Source organism: Lactuca serriola, chromosome 1 (genome assembly GCF_051521515.1).
Source record: "Lactuca serriola cultivar US96UC23 chromosome 1, Lser_US96UC23_V15, whole genome shotgun sequence".
Classification (NCBI taxonomy): domain Eukaryota; kingdom Viridiplantae; phylum Streptophyta; class Magnoliopsida; order Asterales; family Asteraceae; genus Lactuca; species Lactuca serriola.
The window spans coordinates 99,609,355-99,633,594 of NC_136408.1; the positions used below are offsets into that span (position 1 = coordinate 99,609,355).

The following is a 24,240-nucleotide window of genomic DNA, read 5'->3' on the forward strand; positions in this document are numbered from 1 at the left end:
GAGTCTGTTGCGCATTGGATACTTATGCACGAGCATCCTTTCACAATTGTTGAAGAAGAAGGATTTAACATGATGCAAAAGCGTGGAATGCTTGAATGGGAAAATGTCTCACGTGTTTCCATTAAAAAAGACTGTGAAAAAGTTTTTGAGATAGAAAAGAACAAGCTGAAGAGTTTATTAAAGTCTATTTCAAAGATTAGTGTGACCACGGATATGTGGAAGTCTACCAATTAGAAAATCGAGTATATGGTTCTTACAAGCCATTTTGTTGATTCTAATTGGCAATTACAAAAATGTGTTCTTAGCTTTGTTCACTTACCTCCTCCTCATCGTGGGCTTGAGATTGCTGACAATCTTTACAACTGTTTTAAGGATTAGGGTATAGAGAATAAGGTGTTCACTATTTCCGTTGACAATGCCTCAAATAACGATTCGGCTGTTAGGATCGTAAGTGAAACTTTTTCAAGGGTTAAAAATTTGCCTTGTGGAGCAAAGTTGTTTCATTTACGTTGTTGTACACACATCTTGAATCTTATGGTTCAAGATGGACTTTCTAGAATTAGCTATATTATTGAGGATATTCATGAAACTGTCACGTTTATCAATCAAAATGAAGGGAGACTTAATTTGTTTTCTAAGATTGTGCAGCAGTTGCAATTGCCACATAGAAAACTTATTCTTGAATGCAAGACATGATGGAATTCAACATATCAGATGTTGTCGGCTGCAATCAAAATTAAAGAGGTGTTTCCAATGTACAAAGAAAGAGAGCCACGCTAGCTTTGTTGTCCCAGCAATGATGATTGGTTGAAGGTGGAAAAGGTATGTGAAATCTTAGAAGTTTTTGACTCTGTGACTAATATCATCTCTGGGAGTGAGTATCCGACTTCAAACTTATTTCTTAATGAAATTTTTAGAGTGAAAGTTTTGTTGGATAAGAAGTTTGAAGATTCTAATGAAACTAAAATTTGATAAATATTGGGGAGATTGCAACTTAATGATGTCTATTGGTGCTATTTTAGATCCTAGGTGCAAAATGAGGGTTATTGAGTTTTGCTTTCCTAGGATGTATCCTGAAAATGAAGCTTGTGAAAATATAGACAAAGTGAAAAAAGCTTTATATGAATTGTATAAAGAATATGCAGATGAGTATTACTCTAGTAGTGGTGAAGGAAATGGCGAAAGTGTTGGTTTAAGAGGAAACAATGTGACTATTCAAGCTTCATCTTCTGGTTGGTCTGAGTTCGCTCAATTTGTAAGAACAATTGAAAATATACAACCACAAAAATCCGATTTAGATAATTATCTTGAAGAGAGTTGTTACAGTTCTGAAGAGGATCCAATACCATTTGATGTTTTACAATGGTGGCGGTCAAATTCGTTAAAGTATCGTATATTGTCACCATGGCTCGAGATATACTTGCAATTCCTATCACCACTGTTGCATCGGAAGCTACTTTTAGTGCGGGTAGTAGAGTTATTGACACATATATAGCATCCTTGCCTACTGAAACAATAGAAGTCTTACTTTGTGGTGGAGATTGGTGTCGAAGCCTCTATGGTTTGAAAAGAAAGAAAAAGGCATGATTATTTGTTTTTCATCACCTTTAATGTGTTTTTATAATTTCAATTATATTTATTATTCTTGTGTTTATACATTTCAGAAAGAGAAGCAACAAATGGAGATCAATCTTCCCATTCCATGATAAGTAAGTTTATTTAAAATGTTGAAAGCAGAATTTTTTTTGCTGTTTTTTTTTCTTTTTTTTGCAGCTTTTTGTAGTTTTTTTTTTTTCCTGTTTTTATGGTTTTTGGCAGTTTTTTATTGTTTCTCTTGCAGTTTTTTGTTGTTTTTACTGATTTTTCTGCTGTTTTGTAGGTTAAATAGCTGTTAAATAATTGTTGTTTGCTGTTAAATATTTTTTTGCTGTTTTTCTTTTTTGTGGTTTTTTTTTTTTTTTTTTTTTTTTTTTTTTTTTTTTGTAGTTTTTGGCAGTTTATTTTGTTGTTTTTTACTGATTTTTGTGTTGTTTTTAGGTTACATAGCTTTTAAATAATTGTTGTTTGTTGTTATTTCATCAGGTAGAAGCTGTAGAAGCTGTTTTGGTGCTGAGTTTGTATATTTTTGAAGTCTTAAAAGTTGTTTTGCATTGAAAAATGTTTCTTTTTTGTATTTTGAAAGTATGCAAAAACGATAAGATGTTTGAATGGTTGATGCTATTTTGCATTAAAGATTGTTTATTTTTGGTATTTTGAAAATATGTAAAACTTATGACATATATGGACTATGGGTGATGTTTTATTGATATTAGACGTTTAATTGTGATTTTTTTGGTAGTTTGGACATTAGAATATGGAATGTTTTAATAGTTATTACTTAATTTAGTGATTTTAAAAAAACATATACATATATTAGTTGAGCCGAGCCGAGCTGAGCTCGAGACTGTCGAGTATTTCACGAGCCCGAGCTCGAGTTTAAAATCAAGGCTCGAGTCGAGTTCGAGTATTTTTGTCGAGTCGAGCTTTGAGCTTTTTAGTGTTCGGCTCAACTCGGCTCGTTTACACCCCTAATTTGGACCCTCCAGTCCTAACTCAATAAGGCACATAAATAATATACAACATAAATTAAAAAGACAAAATTCATGATATCACATAACTCAGTATAAGAACATAAGACTCTCTGGTCAGTAACTCAAATAAGACCCTCCAGTCAATAACTCAAATAAGACCCTCTGGTAACACAGTATTACCATTCAGGTAAGTATAGTGAGAAGACTCACCTCGCAGAGTAAAGCAATATATTCCACACTCGAACTGCTGGTCTAGACTCTGCCCCTCCATAGCCTCCAAAATCTACAGCTTGACCAAAACCCTAAAGTCAACGGAAGTCAACAATCGAAGCTGACGCAACTCGTCGAGTGCAACTCATGAACTCCTTGATTTCCTCAGTACTCAGTAATCACGAAAACCCGAGTCAGCTTGTCGAGTTACTAGCCAACTCGTCGACTTCATGTAGAGTCCAGAAGACGGGGGAAAAACCCTAACCACTCATCGAGTTGTCCCACCAACTTGTCGAGTTCACTCTGAATCCAAAACAGGAAAACCCAATCAAATCGTCAAGTTGGATGCCCAACTCATCGAGTTCTTTAGCCATTACACATTAAACTCATTCTAGTCGATTCCAATGCTCCAAACTCTAGATCCAACCTCCTAGGATGAAGTTACCACTTAAAGTTGCTAACTTTATGATCATGCAAGGCCTCACAAGGCTAAAACACCCAAAACTAAGCTCAAGATGGGTTTAGGGCATAAAGAAGGGCTAAAGCTTGAGACTTTATGTACATGAGGGCCTAGAGGAGTCCAGATCTGCAACTACACTCTATGGACAAGGTTAACCCTAGAATGGCCCTCATTTTGCAGCAAAATGCCCATAAACTCACATAAAAAGAGATCTAAGAAATGGTAAGCTAAGGTAAAGACTTTTTCCCTCCATATGGATGCTACAACGATATTAACGTTGGATCTAAAGACTCCTTCTTGTTCCAAGTTCTTCACTCTTCAAGTTCCTTCAAGGAATGCACCAAAATACACCCTCTTAGCCTAATACACTCTAAAAATAGGAAGTGGCTCGATTAGGGTTTTTCTCTGAGTTATAAAGTGACGAGGGAGGCGGGGTAAAGGAGTTAACGTCCTTTAAAAATGGTGCAAGCCCGAATAATTAGGGTTTCATCAAACAGTCTCAACTCGTCGATTTTAGTCCTCCAACTCGACGAGTAGGCTCCATATTTTACGTGTCCAGATCAACTCTTACACGATGAGTTGGGACCAACCAAATCATCGAGTAAGTCCTATAATGTGAATAAGATTCTCAAGTTCCACATCCAGGAAATCAGGGTGTTACAGTTACTTCTTGTATGGAATTGACATCAATATTGTAGTTGCTTAGTTTATGCATCATAGTGATGGGTTTTGGCCATAAGGACATACTATGTGCTCATACAAACCCTAATGCTTGGATCTAGATTTCTCTATTGTACATGCAATTCATCCAAGACTTCAAACCCTAGATCTAGCATACAATTAATCAAAATTAACATAACAATGGGGTTTAGATCTTACCATGATTGTTATGTAGCAATAACAATCTCAAATCCTTCTTGTAATGACTTTAGAAAGCTTAGAGTCACAAATGTCACTCCTCTAATGGTTCACAAACACCAAGAGCAAGAGGATGAAGAACAAGGAGAGAAGAAGGCTGACCAAAACGTGTGGAAAACCTAAGGAACAAGTTCACCACGTTTTTGGCGCTTAAGGGTCCTTTATATACATGTAGGCTATTAGGGTTTTGAACTAGGAACCCCTAAACTGACTGCTTAAGCCCTAAGCAGCCCATGGACCCTCCTTTAGTAAGCCTTGGACGATTTCTAATGGGTTTCCCATAGAATTCGTCCAACCTTATATTATAAGGTAATCCATAGCCCAATTGCAATTATCTTATAATTACAATTCCATTCCCTTAAGTTTAATTAATCTATTTTAGTCACAAAATTAATTATCAATTAATTCTTGACTAATATTAATCAAACAATATGATTTCTCCTTTAATATATTATTCTCATAATATATTAATAAATCATATTTAATCCTTTCTCTCCATAATTCATCCTATCAAGTTGCTTTGGTGAAGGCAACCCAAAAGGACCATGCACCATCGGGTCAAGTACATACCAAAATAGTTATGGACTTAGACACTAATCCAACAGTCTCCCACTTGGATAAGTCTAATAACTATTATGCGTATGACTTCAGATCCTGATCTACAATCGTATCTTTCTAAAGCCGTTGTCAACTCTGATCTTATCAGATACACGTGTCCTTTAGATAAGGGATCATATATTCCTCCATTCTAGATATTGTATAGATATAAGACATGAATTCTAATCATTCTCTCTATACTATTTCCCGACTTCCGATTTACGACGACTGACAACAGACTACAATTGATCACATCAAATTAGTCCTGGCTTGGCGAAGCGCTTGGGTGCCATCACTAAATCATCGAGGGGCCCAAAGATATCGCTTTTATCCTACTTTGGATAAAAGGAACGGATAAACTTTGACTTAGTGCTTGCTTGCACTCACTTACCAAATCACACACAACAATATCTTTTATAACACCAAGTTACTGGTGCGTTTACATATTATCAATGTGCAACCGACTCGCAAGATACAACTCACACATCTCGGTTTCAAGAATATAAGATGTTATCGTCTCACCAATCACTCGTGACACAATTCATGAAGTGATCCAAGTGAGCGTGGGTTTAATCCAATGCTCAAATCATATTCATAAGCACTCATGAACGTTGCAGCAAACATTTGCTTATGTCTAATACACTTTAGACAATCCACACACCAATTCATGACTGTCTTCATTCATACCTACTTCCAACGTATGAACGACTGTGGCCTGTTCGAATAATTTGACTTTTCTTAAACCAATTAAATTATTCAGGATGTCAAAACATGCAAAGTGAAACACAAGAATAATACTAATCCTATATGGTCCCAAACCCTTGAGTATAAATAAAACCCTTTTTATTTATCACCATACCGATTACTCATTATTTGTTGTTTCGCGTAATCAACTCCTTATTTGAATTATTACAAGACTTGTCCCATGCTCTTAGCATGCACACAATGTTTACCTATGGTTCTTACTTTGTGAAATAGATCAAATGAATACATTTCCAATCATACTCATTTCACAACTCCTAATCCTTTTCACAAGTGAAAGAATATCAAATTCTTGCCACTTATAGAATATGCTAGATTCTAACATTTTATGCAATGATCCTTTCGTAATGCCATAGCACAAAAGTCATAGTGACTATTGCCAATGAAATTACAAAGTCCTCTATTTAAGATTGTTACAATACAATTCCATAGACGTGATGTCTCTCACTCAAAGTACATTCCTTTGAACATCCTTTTGCATAAAATTTTCTAATCTAGACATAAACTCTCAATATCCAACTCCCAATATGGAAACATTTCCATATTTTCCATATGACAACTCATTCTTAATAGAATCTTATCTATTCATAATAATGTTGCTATGGTCCATCCAATATCATACTTTCAACTACTCACAAGCAACCAATCCTCAGCGAGCTTTGGATCGTCCTTTGATAGTTGTTTAATTATCTTAGTCAAAGCCGATTCTTGTCCTTTTTCCCTCTAAATGCGCTAGACATTTGGAAAATTTTAGAATGGTCAAATATTATAGCATTTGCAATCGATCCTATACCCGAAGCGTATGGGACACGATGCATAATGTCTTACATAAAGATTTGATACTTTATCAATCTTCTGCCATAATATTTTATGTACTACATTCTCACAAATCGAACTATGAAGAGGAATTCCGTAATCATAATCGAAATTTAAGAACACACTATGTATCCTTGACTAAGTTTATTAACATTCCACAACCTAAGCCTTTAGATTTGAAATGAAGCATAATATTCTCTCCCTTAATTATAGAAAAACAATTATTCAACCCTTGCAACTTTGCAAAGTATGACTCTTGTTTTCTATAATTAATATTGCTATCTTGCAATACTTGCCTTAATAATCATGCAATCATAACATTTATGCTCCCACTATCACGATGATTATTATAAACATAACACTTATGCTCCCACCAGCTTTGACACGTATTCAGAAACAGCTTAACTTTCAGAAAAACAATGCCTATTGAATTTCTTTAAGTTCATATTTCTAATACCCAATGCTTTGATAATCTTTTATCAAGGTTTCTTAAACTTATACACCTTTGCCTTAGATAGCTCATATGTGTGTCTTAAACAATTCAAACTAATTGCCAAATCTTCACAGTTCGAATGATGGAAAGGGATACCGTAACCATAATCGAATTCGAGAATACAATTTCACAATCACTATCTTCTTAAAATCTTCCTTAGTGAAAGCATTTCCTCATAGTCATTTTAATGAAGGAGGAAATCTTATGACACTTCGATTTTAATGATGTATGTGTTCCTATCCATGTGAATTTGTTAAAACCAAAGTTTATGACAAATTCAAACTCATATGGACCGAACCTTCTCAATCTTGATTTCTTGCCTTATGGTAACACGGCTGCCCACCATGTCTTCCAAGTAGTTAAGCAGTTCACCCTTTCCTATCAATGTACTTTCCATTGATCAAGGTCCTTGCCTTTTATGCGTTCAAATGAGAACTCATAGAACTCACGTGCATAATTAACTTGATTGGAAAGACACAGAAACAAGATAGTGTCAACACGATAGGTTGTAAACCTCAACTCATGTGCTAGTTATGATCGATAAGGTTTATTCTTGATTAGTTCTTGAAATTTTTCGAGATCATTAACACTCCCACTGACTCCTTGACATATAAGATTCTCTTGTCAATAAACATTTCTTGACAAACAAATATTCAAGAGTTAGTGTAGCTTTTATCAAGACAAAAACACTTCACAAAATTGGTCCTAGTTGGTCTTTGTGTTATTCAAGACATCACAACTTTCCAATTTCAAATGTGCGAGAATAATACTTTTTCAATTCCACATTTGATGAATGTTATAAACCTTCTTAAGACTTGTCACTCAATGTCACAATCTTAACTTTAAGACTTGTTTTGGAACGAAGTATGATTGACTTCTTGATTTAACCATTTCTTCAATTCTTGATTCCTCTTCTCAGACATACAACTGTACTAAGACTCACATAGAGGATCAATTGAGATATGGTTCTTAATCATTAAGACCTATCATAAAACATAATAAAAGGTACTGTCCCTTCTTCTTAGAATAGAGAAACTTTTATCTTTCTGCCTACTTGATTCTTCTTATTCGTTCTGCTATTGATTTAAACCTTTTCAATCAATTCAAAATTACACTTAATCTTATAAGTATAATCATATTTGCTAAACCTTTAGTAAATCATGACGAATATCTTTGTTACTCTTGTGGTGGACTTGATCAACACACAACTTTGCGTACTCGATCTCTTAGTCCTTCACTTGACACTTTGTCAACGAATTAGTCTAATTTCCAAATATGAAATTTCTCATTCATCGTGCAATCAAGTTGCATGATTCTAAGTTTCTGTCCAATTGAAACTAGGGCGATGAGAAACTCTCCCTATTTGGTAAATTCTTGACATTTCCATAACATAATTAAGAATCGCATCCATTTGTTGCTAATAATAGAAACCTTCAAACATCAATTTTTCATGCATGCCATTGCAAGGATAAATAAATAATATAAAACAAAATCTTATTTTATTGCGGAAAAATCTGTCCTTACAATGCAACTCATCGAAAAACTATGTTAATACATATTTCTTAGCAATCTTTCTAACTCTAAGTAGTAGCCCAAGAATCTAATCTTCAGGTAATGAGATCGAAATCCATTTCTTCACGATTAGATTCTGCTCACTTCTTCCCTTAAGCTTCCTCTCTTTTCTTCGCTCCTTCAAAACATCAATTGTAATCTTATCACATTATGTATTAAGAATCTAGAATAGAAACTTAAAAGAGTTAGTTAATGGATTTTACCTAAAGCAGAGCCATACGTTTTGATTCTCCCATCTCTTAGATCTCTTAGGTAAACAGGGCAGCTTCGTCTCCAATTCCCCTTCTCTTGGCAATAAAAGCAAATTGACTCTTTTGGAATAGCACATGGAACTACTTCAGACATTACCTTTCTCTTATGATCAAACTCTTCGATCATGGCATGTCTTTCGTTGCCATTGCCTATATCCATAGAAGTCTAGAAAGCAGATTCACCAATCAACTTTGCTTTTCCAGTGTGCCAAATCATTGCTGATTCAGCAGCAATAAGCATGTAGGTGAGATCTATAAGGGTCACGTCGTGGTTCATTATATAGTACTCTCTTACGGACTCACTATATGAGTTAGGAAGTGACTGAAGAACCCAGTCAACAGTCAGCTCCTCGTAGACAACGGATCCCAACATTCTTAACCTATCAATGTGTGACTTCATCTCAAGGACGTGTGCACACACCGACTTTCCTTCTTCATGTTTACTTGCCAAAAGGGCTTGAGTGAGCTTGAACTTTTCAAGCCTTCGAACTTGTGGGTTAGGGAGAATAATTGGAGGAGGTGGAGGAATTGAAGTAGATTTCTTGTTCCTCGATCGAATCGTGGAATATCATCTTCATGTGGAATGCTTGTTCCACGGGATTTGGGAAGACCATAGTTGTCATACTTTGACATCTACAAAATGGGAGAAAACGAATTCAAGTTAGTTGATTGATTGAGTCCTTAGTAAATCACCCAAATGAGCTACTAAGGCTAGGACCCAACACAATATGCTACAACCTAGAAAAGGGATGTCGTAATCTAGTTGCAGAATATTTGAAGGTAAGTGAATGACGATTCACTAATTTCCACCATGAAAAACGAAAAAGAAATTTAAGTTTTAAATCTATGAAAACTCCTAGATCCTTTGAGATTCATTGAACTTTTCAATGGCATGTTTAAATCACGATATGCCCCTCGATTTGTGACAGGGATGCCGAGGATCACAAAACAAGGTGTGAATAACCATGCAAATCTACATGGTGCCCCCACATGTTACAGTCACCTATTCGGTGTGTCGGTTAACCACACACGCTCCAACGAACTATGACAAACATTGAGTCACCCTTTGCTACCTTTGCTTAGAACCATTTAGTGTGCTGGTTAACCACACACGCTCCACTAACGTCTTCGCAAGGGCACAAAGTGTAATTTCATGGAATTGCATCAATTCACTTTTGCATAAAGTAAATAAGATTGTGAATTTTGTAAAAACATTTAGTTACTTTTGTACTTCATTATACTTTTAATGGAAGGTTTCTGTCCCATCCTACCCGTTCGGCTAACGATCCTCCACTAGTCAAGAGTGCGGTGGGAAAGAGTGGATAGCCATTCAATTGCCATTTTATAGGCAATTTCCTTAAATACCCCTTATAGACCAGCTTCGTGAATGAGGCCTACTCACGGTAAGACTGACTTTTACTCATACATATATATAATGTTAGACTTTTAATGTTATATGTAGTATAGGGTGTATTTTACACTTTTAAAATACTAGGTGGTCAAATTTAACAATTATACTTTTACTTCAATTAAATTCTGAACCAAAACTTTTATGGATTTATTAAAACTCTTTAATTTACACACATTAATTACTTAGTAAACCATAAGGGTGTCATTTGAACTTTTCAAAACAGTACTAGGGTTTTAGAATTTAACATTCCTAAATTAAACTTTTAATCAACTTTTAAATTCCAAAAACTTGAGGGCAAGTTTTGAAACATTTCAAAACATTAGGGTTTAGAATTTAAATATTTCAAAATCAAACTTTTTAATCAAAAATTTAAATTCCAAAACTTGAGGGCAAGTTTTTTGAAACTTTTCAAAGTGCAAGGATCATATGGCAAATAACTTAAATTAAACAATTAATCTAATTATTATCTAATTTGACCTAAAATCAATTTCTTCCAAGATAAGTTACCCAATTAATACAAATAATCAAGCTTTAATCAAATAAGGAAGTTATTATCTAATTAATTGGTAATTATCTTTTGTTTAATCAAGGATACACTCAAAATATGATTAAAATTTGAATTTTAATGACCCAAAACAGTTAAGGCAAGTATCCATGACCAAAACAGTAAGAAATTCCGAAACTGCCTCATTCTGACGCTCGAACTCGCCGAGTAGGAGCCAACTCGTCGAGTCCACATTGGAACTCGTCGAGTTCAGCATGCAGGGGGGCCAAAAATTAATTTTATAGGTTTAACAAACATGCAAGGCATCAATACAATAGAAACCAATCAAGGCTCTGATACCACTGATGGGTTTTGGCCATAAGGACATCCTATGTTCTCATACAAACCCTAATGCTTGGATCTAGGTTTCTCTATTGTACATGCCATTCATCCAAGACTTCAAACCCTATATCTAGCATACAATTAATCAAAATTAACATAACAATGGGGTTTAGATCTTACCTTGATTGTTATGTAGCAATAACAATCTCAAATCCTTCTTGTAATGACTTTAGAAAGCTTAGAGTCACAAATGTCACTCCTCTAATGGTTCACAAGCACCAAGAGCAAGAAGATGAAGAACAAGGAGAGAAGAAGGCTGACCAAAACGTGTGGAAAACCTAAGGAACAAGTTCACCACGTTTTTGGCGCTTAAGGGTCCTTTATATACATGTAGGCTATTAGGGTTTTGAACTAGGAACCCTAAACTGACTGCTTAAGCCCTAAGCAGCCCATGGACCCTCCTTTAATAAGCCTTGGACGATTTCTAATGGGTTTCCCATAGAATTCGTCCAACCTTATATTATAAGGTAATCCATAGCCCAATTGCATTTATCTTATAATTACAATTCCAGTCCCTTAAGTTTAATTAATCTCTTTTAGTCACAAAATTAATTATCAATTAATTCTTGACTAATATTAATCAAACAATATGATTTCTCCTTTAATATATTATTCTCATAATATATTAATAAATCATATTTAATCCTTTCTCTCCATAATTCATCCTATCAAGTTGCTTTGGTGAAAGCAACCCAAAAGGACCATGCACCATCGGGTCAAGTACATACCAAAATAGTTATGGACTTAGACACTAATCCAACACATAGTTGTACATAACTAAGATTTTATAGCATGGGAATGTTTGGTTTAGCCTTATTTCATGTTCTTGTCTGATGAAGGGATTAGGGTAAAATCAAGTATTCGAATGTCTATAGGATCCAATGTTATGTATAATTAGCATACGCGAGTGCTACAAGGTTGGTGGAAGTTTCATGGATGTGTATATGTGTGAGTAGCAGAACAAATGAGGAATGTTTAGCCACTCTTGAGAGAGTAAGGATAAGATGTATACGTATCCTAGTTGTTGTATTTGTGCTTGGCGGTTGTGATGATCCTTGAGACAAATACGGGTAGGTGTGGAAGGTAGTATGGGCCCATACTACTGAACGTACAGGACCCGTACGCATAGCAAGGAAGTCAAAAACCCCAAGGGTTAGTCTCATCTCGTGATTTTAGTACTGTGTATTGTGGTTTTTCTGATGTGTTTTAGTTTAGTTTCAGAATGGTGGAGACGAGAGGATCGGGATCTGGGGTGGGTGGCCAGGATAGGCCAGGTTTAACTGATGATCAGATTTGGGAGATCAATGACACTGAAGTGGCTATTGCTGTCTGAAGATCTATGTCGGAGATGTTTGGGTCTATCAAGACTTCTATTATTGAGCTCTTTAATGATCGTTATGCTGCACTTTCTGAGGCTGCTATTGCTGCCGCTACTGCATGGATTCATGGGGAGAGAGTTTTTAAGTACCGGGATTTCCACAAAACGAATCCCCTAGTGTTTGATGGAGTTCAGGACCCAATTGTGGCGATGAGATGGTTGTCTGATATGGAAGGGTTTTTCTTCACATGCTCTTTCCCTGCTGATCAAAAGGTCAAGTGCGCCCCTGAACCTTCTCAGATCAGGGGCGAAGGAGTGGTGGATATTGGTGACTGACTCGTACACTCCTAAGCAGAAGGTTGTAGTGACTTGGGAGCAGTTCTCTGAGATGTTTTGCATGAGGTATGTTCCATTAGTGGAGAAGGAGAGGCTGGCTCAGGAGTATCTGCATATGACGCAGGGAATGAGACGATGACTGAGATCACCAAGATGTTTATTGATAGGGCTTTTTTTTTGGATAAGGTGTCTAAGTCCATAACTATATTTGGTATGTACTTGACCCGACCCTACATGGTCCATTTGGGTTGCACTTCACCGAAACAATTTGTATGGATAGACTTTTGAGAATAGTATATTTGTGATTTATTAATATATTATATGTTATAGTATATTAATATGAAATCATATTATTTAATTAGTATTGATAAAGAATTAATTTGGAATTAATTTGGTGATCAAAAAAGACTAGTTAAATTTGGATTCTAATAGTATGGGCCAATGGATTATTTAGGATGGTCTAAGCTTACATGGAAGTCCATGGATAGTCCATGGAGCTTTTAACCCATGGATCCAATGGAAATGAAAGGCCATGGGTATTAGGGTTTACATGGATGTAACCCTAATGCTCCATACTATATAAAGAAGTCCAAGGCTTTAGAAATTGGCACTAGTGTGTGAGACTTAAAGCATAGCCGATTTTATGAGCTTAGTATACTCTCTCAAGAACTTCCAAGTTGTTGTGGTGATATGTGATTCCACTTGAGGCATTCTCATTATTGGTGCTAGGCTCTTAAAGCTCCAAGCAATCAACTACAAGAAAAGGTATGTATTTCTATCTAGTTTTTAATTTATAAGAACCTACAATTGCATGCTAGATAGGACAATGCTTTGGAAATCAATTTTGCATGTATAATAGAGAAAACACAGTTCCAAAGCATCTAGGGTTGTATGTTCACCTTAAGGTTGTTAGGATGCTCAAAACCCTTTAGTGGTATCAGAGCCTAGGCTTGTTTCCTATTATATTGTTGCTTAATGTGATTTTGCAAAGCTGGAATTGCTGTCTGACTGCTCAACTCGGCGAGTCCATGAACAGACTCGGCGAGTTGATGCTTTTAGCCTTGGACTCGGCGAGTCTGATGAGCTGACAGCATGTTATTCGAGTTTTTTTTGGCCAGAATTGGGTTAGGATCATTACCTTTAACTGTTTTGAATCATTTAAACTGTTTTTTATGATATGGTAATGATTATCCTAATTTACAAGGTGATTCTCATAATTTCAAGAATTGTATTAATATGTTTATGGTAATGTCTTGAATATTGATGATGTGAATTATCTTGTTTCTATGAGTTTGAATATGATCATGCATGCTTATTTGATTAATTGAATCCATGATGAATATGTTTTAATAAACTCCATAACTTGTCCTCATGTTATGGATTACCAAAAGTTTTTCTTTAAAAGAACCATTAAAAAACTCATAGGTTATAGAAATGAAGAGTCTTCATTTTAATAGGCCATTAAACTCATAAGTATGGAGTTGAAAAGTTTTGAAGAGTTTCAAAACTTGCCCTCAAGTTTTGGAATTTGTAAAGTATCACACACTAAAACTTTAATTCCAATCCCTATAGTTTTAAAAGTTTTAAATTAAACCCTTATACTTTATAATAGTATAAGTTAATTATATATATATATATATATATATATATATATATATATATATATATATATAAGATCAAGTCAATATTACCTTTAGTAGGCCTCATTCATGAAGCCTGGGTATAAGGGGGGTATAAGGTTGTTGCCTATAAAATGGCAGCTTAATGGGTGTCCACTCTCAACCACCGCTTCCTTGACTGGTGGAGGGTTGTTAGCCAAACGGGTAGGACAAGGACTATAATTCTCATTAAAAGTATAATGATAAATATAAAGTAACTAAACCTTTTATAAATTCTCAATCTTAGTTACTTAGGAAAATATTAATTTGGTGCTAACCCATGAAATTACACTTTGTACCTTACCAAGTCATTAGTGGAGCATGTGTGGTTAACCCACACACTAACATGGACTAGTAAGAGTGGCAAAGGGTAGCTTAATGTTTATCATAGATTGGTGGAGTGGATGTGGTTAACCGGCACATCGATTAGGTGATAAAATTAATGGTACCAAGTTAATTTGCATGGTTATTCACACCTTGTTTGTGATCCTCGACATCCTAGTCACAAACTTGAGAGGGCACAATTGAGATTTAAACATGCCATTGACAAGTTCAATGAATCTCAAAAGAATCTAGGAGTTTCGATCCAATTAAAACCTAATAATTTATTTCGTTTTCATGGTGGAAATTGGTGAATCGTCATTCGCCTACCTTCAAATATTTTATTGTAACGTCCCAAAATTTAAGACCAAAAATTTCTTTTTAATAAAACATTACTTTAAGCAAAGACATCATTCCAAAACATAATCTGAGTATAAGTTTTCAAAACACATGTTTATTATCAGAGTAAACATTCCCAGGCTGACTAATCTGTGGTGTGTGCCATGCGATCACCCCGAGCTCCTCCCTCCGCTACCGGAAGTACCTGAAAACAAAACTGAAAACCATAAGCACGAAGCTTAGTGAGTTCCCCACCTTACCACATACCATGCAAAACCACATACTGCACATACTGGGCCATGCCCGCTATCCTGGGCCTCGCCCCTACCTCGGGCCTCGCCCGCTACAACGGCCCCGCTGCTCCAGGCCCCGCCTGGCTTCGAGCCCCGCTCGGATATAGATCTGTTTCACTTAGGCCTCGCCTGTCACAGGGCCTCGCCCACTAACATATAATAGCACATAAACATATCACATAACATCACATAAGCTAAACATATACTAACAACTCTTGCTCTAAGGCCTCGCCTATCTCTGGGCCCCGCCCGTGTCCTGCTACTGATGAGTCATGGAACCTCGTCCATACTCCTGTTGATAGTGAGATACGGGCTTAGCCCACCCTCACTCCTTTCCTAACTTGGGCCTCACCCCTGGACTGCTGCTACTGAGATGTGGAACACCATCCACACTCTGCTATTGGTGAGATACGGGACCTCGCCCGCCCTTACCTCCCTACCAGGCACATACAAGTATCACACAGACAACAAGTATAAACTATCGCGTAAACCATTCCTTGGGCACCCGCCCTCTATCATTGGACCTCGTCCGAATATCATACTAACATGTTGTGCCTAGGGCTAACCCCCGGGTCTTCTACTCATAACTACATGGGCCGACATTGTGGCCGTAGACCCATTCATACAAAGGGAAACTCACCTGCACTGGCTGAATTTGCTGATGATCCCACTAGCTGCTGCCCGACCACTCACTGAACTCCTACTCTATTGGCTCCCCGAGCTATCAATATCAACGAAATACTTAGTCTAACTGACCCCCGACAGCTAACCAAGTCAATTCTGGTCTAAGCCAAAGTCCTGGTCAAAGTCAACCTTTCCAAGTCAACCCTACTCGCCGAGTCCACTTACCGACTCGCCGAGTTCATATACTCAGGGTCCTTCCATTCGCGACATGACTCGCCGAGTCAGTCCATGACTCGCCGAGCCCAACGATTACCGAGTCCTGACCTGTCCAACTCGCTGAGTCTCCAACCGACTCACTGATTCGAGTCTCAACTCAAAGGGTTTGGGGTTTCGCGACCTGACTCGCCAAGTCCAAGAACAGACTCGCCGAGTACAAGACAATCTTCATCCAACTCGCCGAGTTCATGCCCAACTTCATCCGACTCGACGAGCTGTTCATCCCACTCGTCGAGTTCCTCCTCATCTTCATGGTACTCGCCGAGTCCACTCAAAGGACTCGCCGAGTCCATTCAGATCTCCAAACATGCAGAGGGCTTTTGAGTCATGCAGGGACTCCAAACCATAGATCCATACATCCAAAGCTTAATCCCTACGTAAAGTTGCAAACTTTACGTATAACTAAAGAGATCTAGGCTCAAAACATACTAGGTTTTGGTTTAAGGACAAAAGGGCTCCACCAACTACTCATCTCCTGATGCTTTATGACATATTGGACCAACCCAACAATAGATCTGAAGGGGCAACAATACAGCTAAGCCCCTAACCCGATTTGGGTCTGAAACAACCATAAAACCCCCAAATCTCATGACAAAATAGGTCTAGATGCAAAGAAGGGAAAATGGCAGCTTAATACCTCCAAGATGAACACAAACTGAAGTAGATCTCGAGCACACACCTCTCCTTTGAAGCAGCCTTCTTGATCTTCAAGTTCCTTCCCAAAGTTCCTTCCTCTCAAAGCTATTTCTTTCAAAGATGGAAGCTCACACGAAAATAGGGTTTACAGGTCCTCTGGAATGATATGGGGGCTGAGGGAGGGACATAACACCCCTTTATATAGGATACAACTCCCGGAATTAGGGTTTTCCTCGCACAGACCAGACTCGCCGAGTCACCTTGGCCGACTCGCCGAGTCGATCACTAACTCCTCGACCCGGATCCCGCTCTGACTCGTCGAGTTCCTCCTTGGACTCACCGAGTCGTCCCTTAACATTAATGTTTTCTTTCCTTTCTTGGCCTTAAAAACTTGGGTGTTACAACTCTCCCCCACTTAAAATAAACTTCGTCCTCGAAGTTTGCCATGGCCCACCGCCTGCGATCTGCCTCCAATACCCCACCAATTAATCCAACACCAGCTGCCTACCTTCGTTGGTCTTCCTCCTGGTTACTCTGACTAGCATCAATCCTTGCAGATAATCATCTCGGGTCAACCCTAACCCTGAACATTCTGGAAACACATCTTACTCAACCGACAATCATTCTGGTACTTTCCGAGTACCACAACTGAACCTATAGGGGTTCACCCCTTCTTTCCTCATGCAATTCCCTTGCCTTCCCAAGGTGATGCTCCAAAAACAACTATCTCCTCAGTCACTGTGAAGATCCTATCTTCACCAATCCCTTATTCCCGCTAAATCCAGTACGGGTCATTACCGCCAGTAACCACTGACACTCCTATCTTGTCATAACTTGGTGTCGAGCACCCCTCGACTCAACTAACTGAATTCCACCATAACCCGCCTTCCCGCATTACTACTGACTGGATATTCCTGCCATTCCTCATCTGCCTTCCGGATGAACTGGGACCACTCTGGTCCCTACCAACCTATCAATATCTGGATTATCGGCTCCCACCGGTAGCTAGTCCCAACACCATCACTGGTCGCTCTCAGCGACTTCCAAAGAAACCTCGACCACCTATAACTGCTCAATCAATTCTGCCATTCAGGCACTACAAACCTGGGATCCCCGATCCCCTAACTTGACACTAAGGTCCCTACCAGGTCCCACCTGCGCTGCTAAAACTCACGGGCCTCGCCCACGGGTCCCACCCGCCTCTATCCTTCTAGACCCTCTGGTCTATTCACTCTCGCTCGGGCCTCGCCCACTGGTCCCACCCAACAATATTACTGAGCAACCCTGCTCCCAAGTCTCATCTACACTGCTAATCTCATACGGGCCTCGCCCACGGGTCTCACCCAACTTTATCCTGGAGCGGCCTCTCCCAAGGTCTCACCTCGCTAGAGCTATACAGGCAACTTCCTATCATTCTCAACCACTACCCATCCTGATCCCCATCTGATCACTAGGAAATAAGGGCCTCGCCCCAACTCTGCTAACGAAGCGACTAAGGAATGCTACGGCTTACCCATAGCCTTACATCACCATCCATTGATGACCGCTAGTGAATGCTACGGCTGCCCCGTAGTCTTACAACACTTCCACCACTGACTGCTAATACGAAGGCACCCATGTGCCTTTAGCTCTCAAGATCCTCATTCCGACTCCCTCGAGTCCTACGGGCGATCCACAACCTGAATTCCCAAGCACGCATTAACCATTGCCAACACACGCATTAGCTGGTGGGGAGTCCCCAAACTCCCAACCCTGAATCCTCAAACCATCAAACGCTAAACTACTTCTTCTCCATCACGGAGGTCACGCACTCAATCTGGGTCTGCGTGCTCCTCCCCTGGCTTGCTCGAAGGATTCTCCCCCATTTCGATCCTGCTTACCCCTTGCTGCTCAATACTCAAAAGAGATCCCGATCTTTGCTACCATTCCATAACCCATCTACTGAGGAACCCAAGCCCGCCATAGCTAGGGATTTAGCCAATCCATCACAATCGCTGTACCACTCTGAACTTAGCGAGACGTACCAAATCTCTCCCAAACATGCTACAGTTACTGCATCCTTCGAAACCTTCTTCACTAGAGCACATCCCCTAACTACCATACAAATATCCAAGGTATGCAGATGGCATATAACTCGATCACAATCAACCAATAAAAATAAAATACTTTTACCGCTAATGATGCAGAACCATAACAATGAAATCATGCACAAATAAAAGAACTGAAAATGGGAGATTGCATACCTGCAACGTCCGGCGTTGCTCGCGTCTCCAAGGTCGTCATCTGAAAAGCCTTGCTCCCTGCCGCAGGTGCCTCTACCCGGCCCTGACGGCCATCCGCGATCCTCAAGGTTGCAGGGGCGGGTGCCATCACCCGTCCTGCCGAAGACAAACTGGGGCACTGGGCCTTCTTGTGGCCCCGCTGGTTGCAATGAAAACATATCAAGTCTGATCCCTGCGCGACGGTAACAATACAATCCCTGCTGAAATGACCAGTCCGACTGCACTTGAAACAGCCAGACGCACCACCGCTACCACTCCTGCACACGCCCCCGTGCGCCCTGCCACACTTCCCGCACCGACTGCGGTCCTGATGATCCCTCGATCTCGAATCCGATTCCTTGGGCCTTTTGCCCGAACCCACAGCTACCTGAACCTCATCCGGCTTCCTCTTCCAGATTTGCTCCAAATCAATTTCCCTCTCTCTAACCCGAGAAATCATATCTTCCAGCGTCTTACAGCTGGATCTGCTCACGAATTCCCTGATGTCATCCCTCAACATCTCATGGTACCGAGCCTTCTTCATCTCCTCATCCGCGACATACTGCGGTACAAGAAGATCCCTCTCCCTGAACTTGGTGGTGATCTTCGCCACCGTCTCAGTAGTCTGCATCAAATCCTGAAACTCTCGTGCCAGCTGCTGCACCTCAATCATCGGCGAAAACTCCGCCTTGAACCTGGCCGAGAAATCGCTCCAAGTCATCGCATCCAATGCGGCATCATCCCCCAAAGCATGACAAATCTTCTCCCACCAATCCCTCGCTCTGTCCTTCAGAAGACAGGAAGCGAGTCTAACCTTGTCCCCCTCGGGACACTTGCTCGTACGAAAAGCATTGGCTACATCCGCCAACCATCTGCTGCTAGCAATGGGGTCCCTAGCCCCATGATAATCTGGTGCCCCGCAGGCTCTGAACTCTCGAAATGTCAAGGTACGCGCTCCCATCAATGCCATCATCTCAGTACAGAAGGCTCCTAGCCTCTCATCCAAGATCTCCAGTATACCCTCCTTGACCGTGCCAAAGATCACAGGAGTCTAAGCTAGAATACTGCGCGTAACCTCAGCTGATATCAACTCTCTCATCCGCTCCTCGAGCTGCTCGGCCCCTGAACCCGAGCCTGAACCCTCTACGGCGCCTGACCCGCCCGCTGGTCTCTCTCGCAATGTCACCATGCTGAAAATATACCATAACCACTATCAGAATACTCATCACTGATGCGAGACCAAACATGCCCTACCAGGTTCCCGGTCTTGTCTCTGCCTTTCCCGAATCGAGTACGGATCCTCTGCTTTTAGTAGTACGGGCCCATACTACCTTCCACATCTATCCGTACTTTCCTCAGGAATTGCTTTGACTCCACCAGGTCCCTTTCTACCACTTCTGCTTCTAGCACTACCTCATCTTAGGCTGACCCTAGGGAAACCTCTGACTCAACCCAAACCAGTCCTCAGCTGCTGAAGGCTTCCTCGCGATGCCAATTAGCCATCACCTGGATACCATCACATGTGACGAGGCTTAGATAATCCTTCGAGTAAAAGACTCGTCCCTACAACGGTTACACTCAAACGAGAGCTGCGCAATAGGGCCAAGTCCAGCACTCTGAGATTATTCAACCCTGATCACATCTGACGTGGCGTATCCACTTAATGGCTAACTCCCATCACTCAAAATCCCACAATGCACAAAGCAAGCAACATTCAAACAAGGGGAAAATCTAACCACAACATACTCAAGCAATCATACACATATAGCAAAAATCTGAACTAGCATGCAACACAAACTCATAACTCAGGCATAACCTAAACAGGCTATCCTACTACTGTCTAATCAGCACTACTATGCCGCTCAAAAGCACAAATAACAGGCACATAAGGCATCATCCCTAGATCCTTAGTCCTATTCTAGCATGCTGTTCTATTAACTGATAATCAAAACATAGACTTGTATGGGTATTTTGGGGTACTTACTTGAGCTCGGCTGATTGCATGCACCACACCCCTTTTTCTCTTTTCAAAGTTCTTTTCTTTTTGAATTCTTTTTGCTTTTTCTAAAACTGTTTTTCGTTCTCAAAATTCTTTTTACCAAACTGTCTTTTCATTTTTGAAAACTTTTATACCAATCCCTCAGTTTGAGTTCAGGCACACCCGAGAGTATGCCCGAATCCCTCAAACCAAGGCTCTGATACCAACTTGTAACGTCCCAAAATTTAAGACCAAAAATTTCTTTTTAATAAAACATTACTTTAAGCAAAGACATCATTCCAAAACATAATCTGAGTATAAGTTTTCAAAACACATGTTTATTATCAGAGTAAACATTCCCAGGCTGACTAATCTGTGGTGTGTGCCATGCGATCACCCCGAGCTCCTCCATCCGCTACCGGAAGTACCTGAAAACAAAACTGAAAACCGTAAGCACGAAGCTTAGTGAGTTCCCCACCTTACCACATACCATGCAAAACCACATACTGCACATACTGGGCCATGCCCGCTATCCTAGGCCTCGCCCCCTACCTTGGGCCTTGCCCGCTACAACGGCCCCGCCGCTCCAGGCCCCGCCTGGCTTCGAGCCCTGCTCGGATACAGATCTGTTTCACTTAGGTCTCGCCTGTCACAGGGCCTCGCCCACTAACATATAATAGCACATAAACATATCACATAACATCACATAATCTAAATATATACTAACAACTCTTGCTCTAAGGCCTCGCCTATCTCTGGGCCCCGCCCGTGTCCTGCTACTGATGAGTCATGGAACCTCGTCCATACTCCTGCTGATAGTGAGATATGGGCCCAACCCACCCTCACTCCTTTCCTAACTTGGGCCTCGCCCCTGGACTGCTGCTACTGAGATGTGGAACACCATACACACTCTGCTATTGGTGAGATACGGGACCTCGCCCACCCTCACCTCCCTACCAGGCACATACAAGTATCACACAGACAACAAGTATAAACTATCACGTAAACCATTCCTTGGGCACCCGCCCTTTATCATTGGACCTCGTCTGAATATCATACTAACATGTTGTGCCTAGGACTAACCCCTGGGTCTTCTACTCATAACTACATGGGCCGACATTATGGCCGTAGACCCATTCATACAAAGGGAAACTCACCTGCACTGGCTGAATTTGCTGATGATCCCACTAGCTGCTGCCCGACCACTCACTGAACTCCTGCTCTACTGGCTCCCCGAGCTATCAATATCAATGAAATACTTAGTTTAACTGACCCCCGACAGCTAACCAAGTCAATTCTAGTCTAAGCCAAAGTCCTAGTCAAATTCAACCTTTCCAAGTCAACCCTACTCGCCGATTCCACTTACCGACTCGCCGAGTTCATATACTCAGGGTCCTTCCATTCGCGACATGACTCGCTGAGTCAGTCCATGACTCGCCTAGCCCAACGATTACCGAGTCCTGACCTGTCCAACTCGTTGAGTCTCCAACCGACTCACTGATTCGAGTCTCAACTCAAAGGGTTTGGGGTTTCGCGACCTGACTCGCCGAGTCCAAGAACAAACTCGCCGAGTGCAAGACAATCTTCATCCAACTCGCCGAGTTGTTCATCCAACTCGCCGAGTTCATGCCCAACTTCATCCGACTCGACGAGCTGTTCATCCCACTCATCGAGTTCCTCCTCATCTTCATGGTACTCGCCGAGTCCACTCAAAGGACTCGCCGAGTCCATTCAGATCTCCAAACATGCAAAGGGCTTTTGAGTCATGCAGGGACTCCAAACCATAGATCCATACATCCAAAGCTTAATCCCTACGTAAAGTTGCAAACTTTACGTATAACTAAAGAGATCTAGGCTCAAAACATACTAGGGTTTGGTTTAAGGACAAAAGGGCTTCACCAACTACTCATCTCCTGATGCTTTATGACATATTGGACCAACCCAACAATAGATCTGAAGGGGCAACAACACAACTAAGCCCCTAACCCGATTTGGGTCTCAAACAACCATAAAACCCCCAAATCTCATGACAAAATAGGTCTAGATGCAAAGAAGGGAAAATGGCAGCTTAATACCTCCAAGATGAACACAAACTGAAGTAGATCTCGAGCACACACCTCTCTTTTGAAGCAGCCTTCTTGATCTTCAAGTTCCTTCCCAAAGTTCCTTCCTCTCAAATCTATTTCTCTCAAAGATGGAAGCTCACACGAAAATAGGGTTTACAGGTCCTCTGGAATGATATGGGGGCTGAGGGAGGGACATAACACCCCTTTATATAGGATACAACTCCCGGAATTAGGGTTTTCCTCGCACAGACCAGACTCGCCGAGTCACCTTGGCCGACTCGCCGAGTCGATCACTAACTCCTCGACCCGGATCCCGCTCTGACTCGCCGAGTTCCTCCTTGGACTCGCCGAATCGTCCCTTAACATTAAAGTTTTCTTTCCTTTCTTGGCCTTAAAAACTTGGGTGTTACATTTATAGTTTGGATTACAACATCCCTCTTCCAAGTTATAAAGTATTGTGTTGGGTCCTAGACTTAATATTACATTTGGGTGTCTTATTATGGACTCTTTATCTAATCTAAACTTGTCTTTCTTCTTTTCAGATGTCATCCAACAATGCTTGTGGCTCAAACCCTACCGGCTCCTTCTCTCTCATGAATCTTTGTGGGAGAGTCATCTTTGATGGTTCAAACTTTATGTGATTGGATTAGGAACATCATGATGGTCACATGTTACGAGGACAATGAATATGTTGTCGATATGGAGCTGAAGGAAATTGATGAGTCTTCTGCTACTCCTTGGGAGATCGCTGACTATACGACTCATGAGAGAGATACCACCAAGGTGAAATGTATCATGTTGGCCACAATGACAGCTGAACTCTAAAAGTCCTATGAGGACTTTTACCCTTTTGAGATGCACATGGACCTGATGGATAAGTACCATCAGAGTGCTCGTCAAGAGAGGTATGAAATCACCTCATCCATGATAACAACCTGAATGAAGGATGGTGAACCCATCATGGGCTACATGCAGAAAATGCAAAGGTTTATGGACCGTTAGCTGAACTTAAATGTGAACTTCACTGAGGAGCTAGCTATTGACATAATACTGCACTCCTTACCTACTTGTTTTGATCAGTTCCGAATGAAATATCATATGAATAAGGAGGAGGTCACACTTAGCAAGCTTCAAGAACTTTTGAAGACTGCCGAAAGTGGTCTCAAAGTTAAATCGGTTGTTACCACT

The 24,240-nt window shown here is 40.3% G+C and overlaps 1 pseudogene; it reads left to right on the forward strand.

The window, feature by feature from the left end:
- The first annotated feature begins 213 nt into the window (after positions 1–213).
- Positions 214–1,706, forward strand: LOC145059451 (zinc finger BED domain-containing protein RICESLEEPER 2-like; annotated as a pseudogene).
- Positions 1,707–24,240: the final 22,534 nt, after the last annotated feature.